The sequence below is a fragment of the Chinchilla lanigera genome, unplaced genomic scaffold (genome assembly GCF_000276665.1).
Source record: "Chinchilla lanigera isolate Chin_1 unplaced genomic scaffold, ChiLan1.0 scaffold00001, whole genome shotgun sequence".
NCBI lineage: Eukaryota > Metazoa > Chordata > Mammalia > Rodentia > Chinchillidae > Chinchilla > Chinchilla lanigera.
In genome coordinates, this window is record NW_004955402.1 from 54,297,987 (window position 1) to 54,305,394 (window position 7,408).

Genomic DNA, 7,408 nt, shown 5'->3' on the forward strand with positions numbered 1-7,408 from the left:
AAAAACCTAGGTCTAGAGGTCCCATTCAACCCAGCTATTCCCCTGCTGGGTATTTTCCCAGAAGATCTAAAAGCATCGTATCACAGTGATATATGTGCACCTATGTTCATAGAAGCACAATTTGTAATTGCTAAATTGTGGAAGCAACCCAAATGTCCATCCACTGAGGATTGGATAAGAAAATTGTGGTACTTTTATATACTGGAATATTACTCAGCTAGAAAGAAAGATAAACTAGAGGTCTTTATAGGTAAATGGTCACAACTAGAGATCATACTCATAAGTGAAATAAATCAGACCTGCATGTGCAAGCACAGCATTGTTTCACTAGTGTGAAACCTGAAAGAGTTAATTTAAACTTGGAGGTATGATAGGCATTGTAAAATGATAAGAAAACACTCAAGGGTAAGGGACAACTGGGAGGTAGGAAAAGAGAAGGGAAAGAAGGAGAAATTTTGTATGTATGTATGTACGGGATAGTTAACGTAGTTGTTCTACTGTCTTTTATTTCTTTGCTGAAAGAAATGGTCAGTGAGTCCTTGACTGATCAATACTGCATGTCTCTGTGTTCATGAGAAACCACTTTGAAGATATCAATATGTAATACAACAAGCATTATTAATTTCCTACCACTTTGTTTGTAACTCTGTATTGTCTGTACTGTTCTTTTGCTATTTTGTAAAAGGTTGTCTCTCTGTTAATGTTTTCCTCCTTCTATTTTTAAAATAAAAAAACATTTACATAAATACTTTATTTATACACACACAAACAAAAACTCAGAATGGCCCTTCAGCATGTGAGCTAAAACATGAGTTCTAACTGAGTCTGACTAGGGACAATTCCCTCAACATTTAGAAAAGCAGAGGAAATGTATCAGGCTATCACATGCTCTTTTCTGATAAAGAAAGCAGCTACAAAAACTTTTATTTCTTCAAAGTAACCAGTGCTATAGGTGCAAAACAAAGAAAATCCAGCAACTCCCCCAGATACTGTTTTCAAAACCAACATATTAAACTTTATTTTCATTAGAATGACGTTTATTTTCCACACTGTTAAATCAAAACTAAGACCCATATTTTATATCTATCTATCTATATCTATTTAGCTATATATCTATATCTCTATATATGTAAATGATGTAATTGTAATTGTTGAGCTTCATCTTCTGGACAAGAATGCCAAGTTAGTCTCCCTTCATAAAAAGCAATTACAATCTGAGGACATTTTGTATTTGCCTCTTTTGCCAGCACCAAGTCAGCCTCATCTGAATCTTTCCATTTCGTGAGAAATATCAATCCTCCACTACTATCTGTGGCACCAGTTATTCGTTCAGGATCAAGACCTCTAGCAAAGCCTCCAGGTTTGTCAGCAGCATCTCTTTTTTTCTTTGATTTCCTATCGTCAGATTCACCTTCAGATAAAGATTTTCTTTTTGTACCATCATTTTCTTTACCAGCCTTTTGGGAATTAAGAAATGCTTCAATTAACTCTGGACAATCTAAATTTTCTTCAGGTTCCCATGTATTGTCAGCATCTGTGAATCCCTTCCACTTTAGAGAATACTGCACCTTCCCATTCATCATACATCGGTCCAGTACTTTTTTTTTACCACAAATTCTTCAGGTTCTGCTTCCTCAACTTTTTTACTTTTTCCATTTTGTTTATTTCCCATTTTTTGAAATGTAGTTCTGTTGGAGGCCATTTTTTATCTCAGGCTTGAAGAGGTATCATTCACTGCCTCAGATACTTGGTTGTGAGTCCACAGCGTTTCGGCCTGCGCACTTGCAGTTCTTCTCGCCTATATTTTCCTTTGATTAGTTTCTTCCTAATTCAGAATATTTATTGTGAATTTTGGATACTATTTACTCATTCAGTTTCTCACACTAGTGAGACAATGCAATGTTCACACATATGTCTGATTTATTTCACTTATGAGTATGGCCTCAAATTGCATCCATTTACCTATGAAAGTCTCCAGTTTATCCTTCTTTATGGCTAAGCAGTACACCATTACATAAAAAAAAAAACAAACAAACATATCTTGCCTAGGTTGGAGGGCATTTGGGTTGTTTCCAAGATTTATCTGTTACAAATTGTGCTGCTCTAAACATGGGTGCACATATATCCCCGTGGTATGATGTTTTAAATTCTTCTGGAAAGATACCCAGAAAGGGAATAGCTGGGTCAAATGGGATCTCTAATCTTACTTTTTAAAAGATTCTCCACACTGTTTTCACAGTGGTTTCATCAGTTTACACTCCCACCAACAGTGGAGAAGAGTTCCTTTTTCCCAACAGCACTGCTAGCATTTGTTATTGGCTGGTTTCTTGACACTAAACATTCTTTCCGGAGTGAGATGGAATCTCAATGTTCCTTTAATTTGCTTCTCTCAGATGACCAATGATGTTGAAAATTTTTCATGAATTTATTTGTTATGTGTATTTCTTCATATAAGAATTGTGTATTCATCTCACATGCCCATTTTTGGATTGGGTCTTTGAATTTGGTCTGATTTTTTTTCCAACTCTTTATATGTTCTAGATATAAGACTTTTGTCTGAAGGACAACTGGCTAGGATTTTTTTTATCATTCTGTGGGTTGTCTTTCCCCTCTGTTGGTGATTTCATTTGTTGTGTAAGATCTCTTTACTGAAGATGAGATCCCATTTATTGATTCTTTGTAATATTTATCTTTCCATACTTTGGATAGCAGCTAGTTTTTAAATACTTGAAATTCTTTCACTCTCTTTTTGTTTGACATTTAATGCTGTTCATAGCACTATGTGACACAGACGTTTAAAAAAATTTATGCAAATTGTGTAAGATATTACTAGGGTTCCTGCCATAACAAGTTCATTTCTCCTTCTGGGAAAAATCAAGATTCCTTTTTGTGTCTCCTTTTAATGTAGGCAAAACCACATGACTATCTTTGCCCAATAACATGTAATCAGAAGTGACATGCTGCTTCCAGAACAGGATGTAAGAGTCAGTTTACAGTTCTCCATGTGCTACCCTTTCCCCAGAGCACTGGCCACATGGTACAAATACTACAGCTATTAAACAGCAGAGGAACTTGAGCAAATACAAAACAAATGGTAAGAACATAGACTATGAACCAGCTATGCAATAAAATAGTTTATATAAAGAAAAATTAGAAAGATGTTGCTGTGGATAAAAATGAAAATGTGACTATATGCTGTTCACTACAGATACGTTTCAATATCAGAATCAGAAAGGCTGTAAATGAAAATATGGAAAACTGGGGCTAGGGATTTAGCTCAGTGGCACAGCGCCTGCCTGGCAAGCTCAAGGTTGTGAGTTTGATTCCCGTTACTGGAAAAGAACAAAAACAAAACAAACAAACAAACAAAAAAAGAAAATATGGAAAAGTATATCTAGAAAAACCTAATAAAACAAGTCCAACATATATTTGCCTACTATATTAGATTAAGGAATAAAGCAATATTAGTCATAAAGGTTGACATTTCATCATAATTAAAGAGTCAAGTAACTAAGAAGATTGAACAATTCTTTTTCATTTATTTTTAAAATTTGAATGTTGGGGATCAAACTTGGGGTCCTGGACATCATAGATAAATGCTCTACCACTGAGCAACACCCCAGCTCCAACAACTTTCACTTAAAATAGGCCTAATAAGAATGGATGAGCATACATGCATACAAAGCCTGAGTAAGAATAACAAGAAAATTTATAAACCTACCCTTGTCTCAGAAACTGATAAAACACACTATAGACTGTGGTAAGGGTACAGAAGAACTCAAAACTTCAACTAAAAACAACATGATTATCATGTATAAAACCCTGCACCCAGCAATTAGAGTACATACACCTTTCAGATACTCATGGATTATTTTATTCAATTGACAGTGTTTAAAACCATAATGCAAGTAATTAGATTTGGAGCAATTAAAAGTTTCAATAATATGTTTATTGACCACAATTGAAGGAAGCTAGACATAAAATGTGCTACGTAGAAAATGTCATGTTTTAAAATTAGATTATCCTGAAATAACCCAAGAAAAATGAAATGTTTAAACAATTAGAAAATGTTTAGAGCTAAGTGACCATGGAGATATAACACATCAAAACTTGTGATATTTGGCTTACACTGTACTTGAAGAGACTTTTATTCTTAATTATATTAGAATAGAAAAAACTGCAAATTGGTGACTGCCAGATCCATTTCAGGAAGTTAGAAAAAGAATAGCAAATTCAGTTCAAAGCAAGTGTGCAGAAGGAAATGATTAAAAGAAGATAAATTTAATGAGCTAGAAAATAAAAATATACATAGAACCAAGAAAAGCGAAGTTTGTGCTTCTGTAAAAGATTAATCATTTTGATTAACCCATAGTAGGACTAATCAAACAAGAAGGCGTGAATGACTAACCGAGACTTCTGGAACACAAGGACTCTGAAGTGTAAAAATATGAATAACCTTTCCTTGAGAGAGAAGCAGAAAATCCTGCTATCAGAGCAGAGTTGTATTTCACTTAGGGGAAGGAGTTAGAGGCAAATGTCAGAGAAGAAGTTAGGATTTGGAAAAATACTTGAAGTTCAAAAACTTATAATTGCAGATACACACGTCACTATAAATATGGCAGTGAGAGTTGTTAAAAATAGTGACAGAAAAATGCTGCATATATAAAGCAATTTGACTACTTTATATTTAATCACTTAAAAATTTCCAGTAGGTACAACACACATTTTTGACTATTTCAGTCCTGTGCTTACCTGTTCTTTAAGCCTTCTCCCTTCCAGAGAGCTAACCATTGAGATCTGTTCAGTGGAAGGTGGGATGGACAGTGGATGTTTGCTACACAGATGGTCTTCTGAATTACAAGAGATGGCCCGAATTATGGCATTTCTCAGCTTGATGATGGTGCCAATGCAACCCATATTCCGTAGAAATTGTACATCAACTTTGTGCGATAATCTTTTTCAGGACTGAGGTATGTGGTAGCACACTGTCTCAATACTCACATAATGCTGGGCAATAGCAGAGAACCCTTGTCAGCCACCAGATCATGAAGACAAACAACTCGTAGCCTATATAGCACTGTGTAGCTAAGCCATGATGTTCTGGAGGTCAGGCATATTGAATGCATTTTGACTTTTGATATTTTCAATTTAAAATGGGTTCATCAGAATATAATTCCGTCCTAAGTTGAGGAACCCTTGTATATGTTTATGAAGCAACGAGTTTTTTTAAAAAGGGTTCAGTGTTTTTGTATTACACCGGAAAAATATCCACTTTCCTGGTGTACACAGTCTGGAATGTAGAATAAGGAATGTAGAATAAGGACAGTGGACAGGGAAGATTTTAATAATTAACCTACTATTTTTGTTCTTGCTGTTGTTGACTTTGGACTGGCGATTGAGCTCAGGGCCTTCACACTGAGCTGCATCCACATCCCTTTTTTAAATTTATTTTTTATTTGGAGGACAGGTCTCTCTGAGTCACTAAATTACCAAGGCTGTTTTTGAATTTGTGAGGCTCTATCCTCTGCTTCCCAGAGTGCTAGGACTAAAGGGGTGTGCCACCATTTCTGTTTATATTCTTTATTTTCTACCGTGACAATGGGTTTTGGAATACAGTCCTGCTTCAGTGGAAAAAAAATAGACAGGTAATCTACATAAATTTGTTAACATGATAACTAAATGTAGCAAAAATTTCTTTAGAAAATCCTTATCTATGACATGTTCTTAACAGGATATTACCGTTTTAGGGTTGCCAATAGTAAATATGTTTCTGAAAGTTTTATGTTGGGGTATAAAATGGATATGTGTCATAAACTGAACATCCCCACAGGGTGGACATGACCTCTGCAAGTAACTTCCATTTTACAGTTCACAAAACACTTGTCTTTGGCACAGAAAGAGGGCCTGGTTGCCAGTATCAAAGCCTCAGGCTTCTCCTCATGATCGCCTGTATCATAATGGTGAGCTCTTGTCTTCTTTCAAGTCTCAAATGATGCTGCTTCCACTTAACTCAGGAATTTGTGCAGGTCTGTGGTTTCACAAAAAGTTTTTGGGAAGATCTGAAGGCAGAAGTCTGAGCACAAGTTGACTAGTGACAGAAGCCACTGTAGGGCCAGCTGTTGAGATCCACGCAGAACTGCAGCAAGCAAGGGGGGGCCCTTGGATGCTGCTGGGAGGAGATCAGAGAGGTTGGTGTGGAAGCTACTTCAGCAACTCGGATGAAAAATCATGAGGGTCCAACCAGTGAAATGGTGCCTGGAATGCTACAAATGGATACTTTTGAGACATATTTAGGAGGAAAAGCTTTCCAAACCTGCTAATTGATGGGGTAGGAGACACAAGGGAAAAGGATCAAGTCAAAGTCAAGGGCAAGTTTTACAGGATGAATGGAGATTAGGAAGTACAAGTGTGCCATGAGAATGCATGAGGGCAGAGAAACAGGCTTAGGAGACATGTGATGGGCCCTCTTTTAAATATGTACAGTGCAAGGTGTCTGCAGATAAAGAGGCAGATACATCCAGCCCCATGTGACTGGGTCTTGAAAATTGGGAGAAGCTGAGGGACAGAACTTGGAGCAAATGTGTGGGCATAATCTGCGTGTAGTTTTCAATTAGAATGCTGGGAGTGGATGATATTGTCCAGCAAGAAAGGACACAGTAAGAAGCCCCGAACACTGTCAGGATAGTTTGTAATTTTTATTGAGCACAAGTGGTATTTATCACTGGATTATTCAGAACTCTGCAAATAAATATGGTACACTTACTCTAAGCCTCCTATTTAGAGAATATATAAAATCAGATCAATCCTCTTGGGTTATTTTGACAATCAGCATATTAACATAACGTGATATTATCTCGTTTTATAAGAGAAAATTCCTATCAAGTGCAATGATGGTATATTTTCATTTGGTGTCACTATTTTAATGAACAGAAATCTTGCTTATCTGAGCATCATACTTACCTTCATCTTTATTATCATGTGCTTAAGAAACATTTATTAACTATTTATTATGCAAATGGAATTATGCATATGTAAAGTCCTTCATGTGTTTTAGAGTGGGGATCTGTGATAAACCAGTACATTTTTACTATCATTGTCAATAACACATTTGGAAGAGAAGTACCATAGTTCCTCAAAGTTTTCGTTGTCCCTGATAGTAGCTAAACCATATTATAGTTAATTCATCATGCAAGTGATGCCATTGTTGTTAAGGTGATTGTTGGTTTTATTAAACTCAATGCAATATTGGATTCTCATTATAAATTTTCATTTTCATAGTGATAATACACCACTTCTCGTTTATTACTTCATTTTCACTTTTTGAGCTTTTGCTTTCATACATTAAAGTGAATGAGCTTGGGAAAAGCCTCTTGTGAATAAAGATCTGTCATATTTCAACCTTTTCAAA

General features: G+C 35.9%; 1 pseudogene; it reads right to left on the reverse strand.

Moving 5' to 3' along the window:
* Nucleotides 1-1,121: 1,121 nt before the first annotated feature.
* Nucleotides 1,122-1,702, reverse strand: LOC102012045 (annotated as a pseudogene).
* Between the last annotated feature and the right edge of the window lie 5,706 nt (nt 1,703-7,408).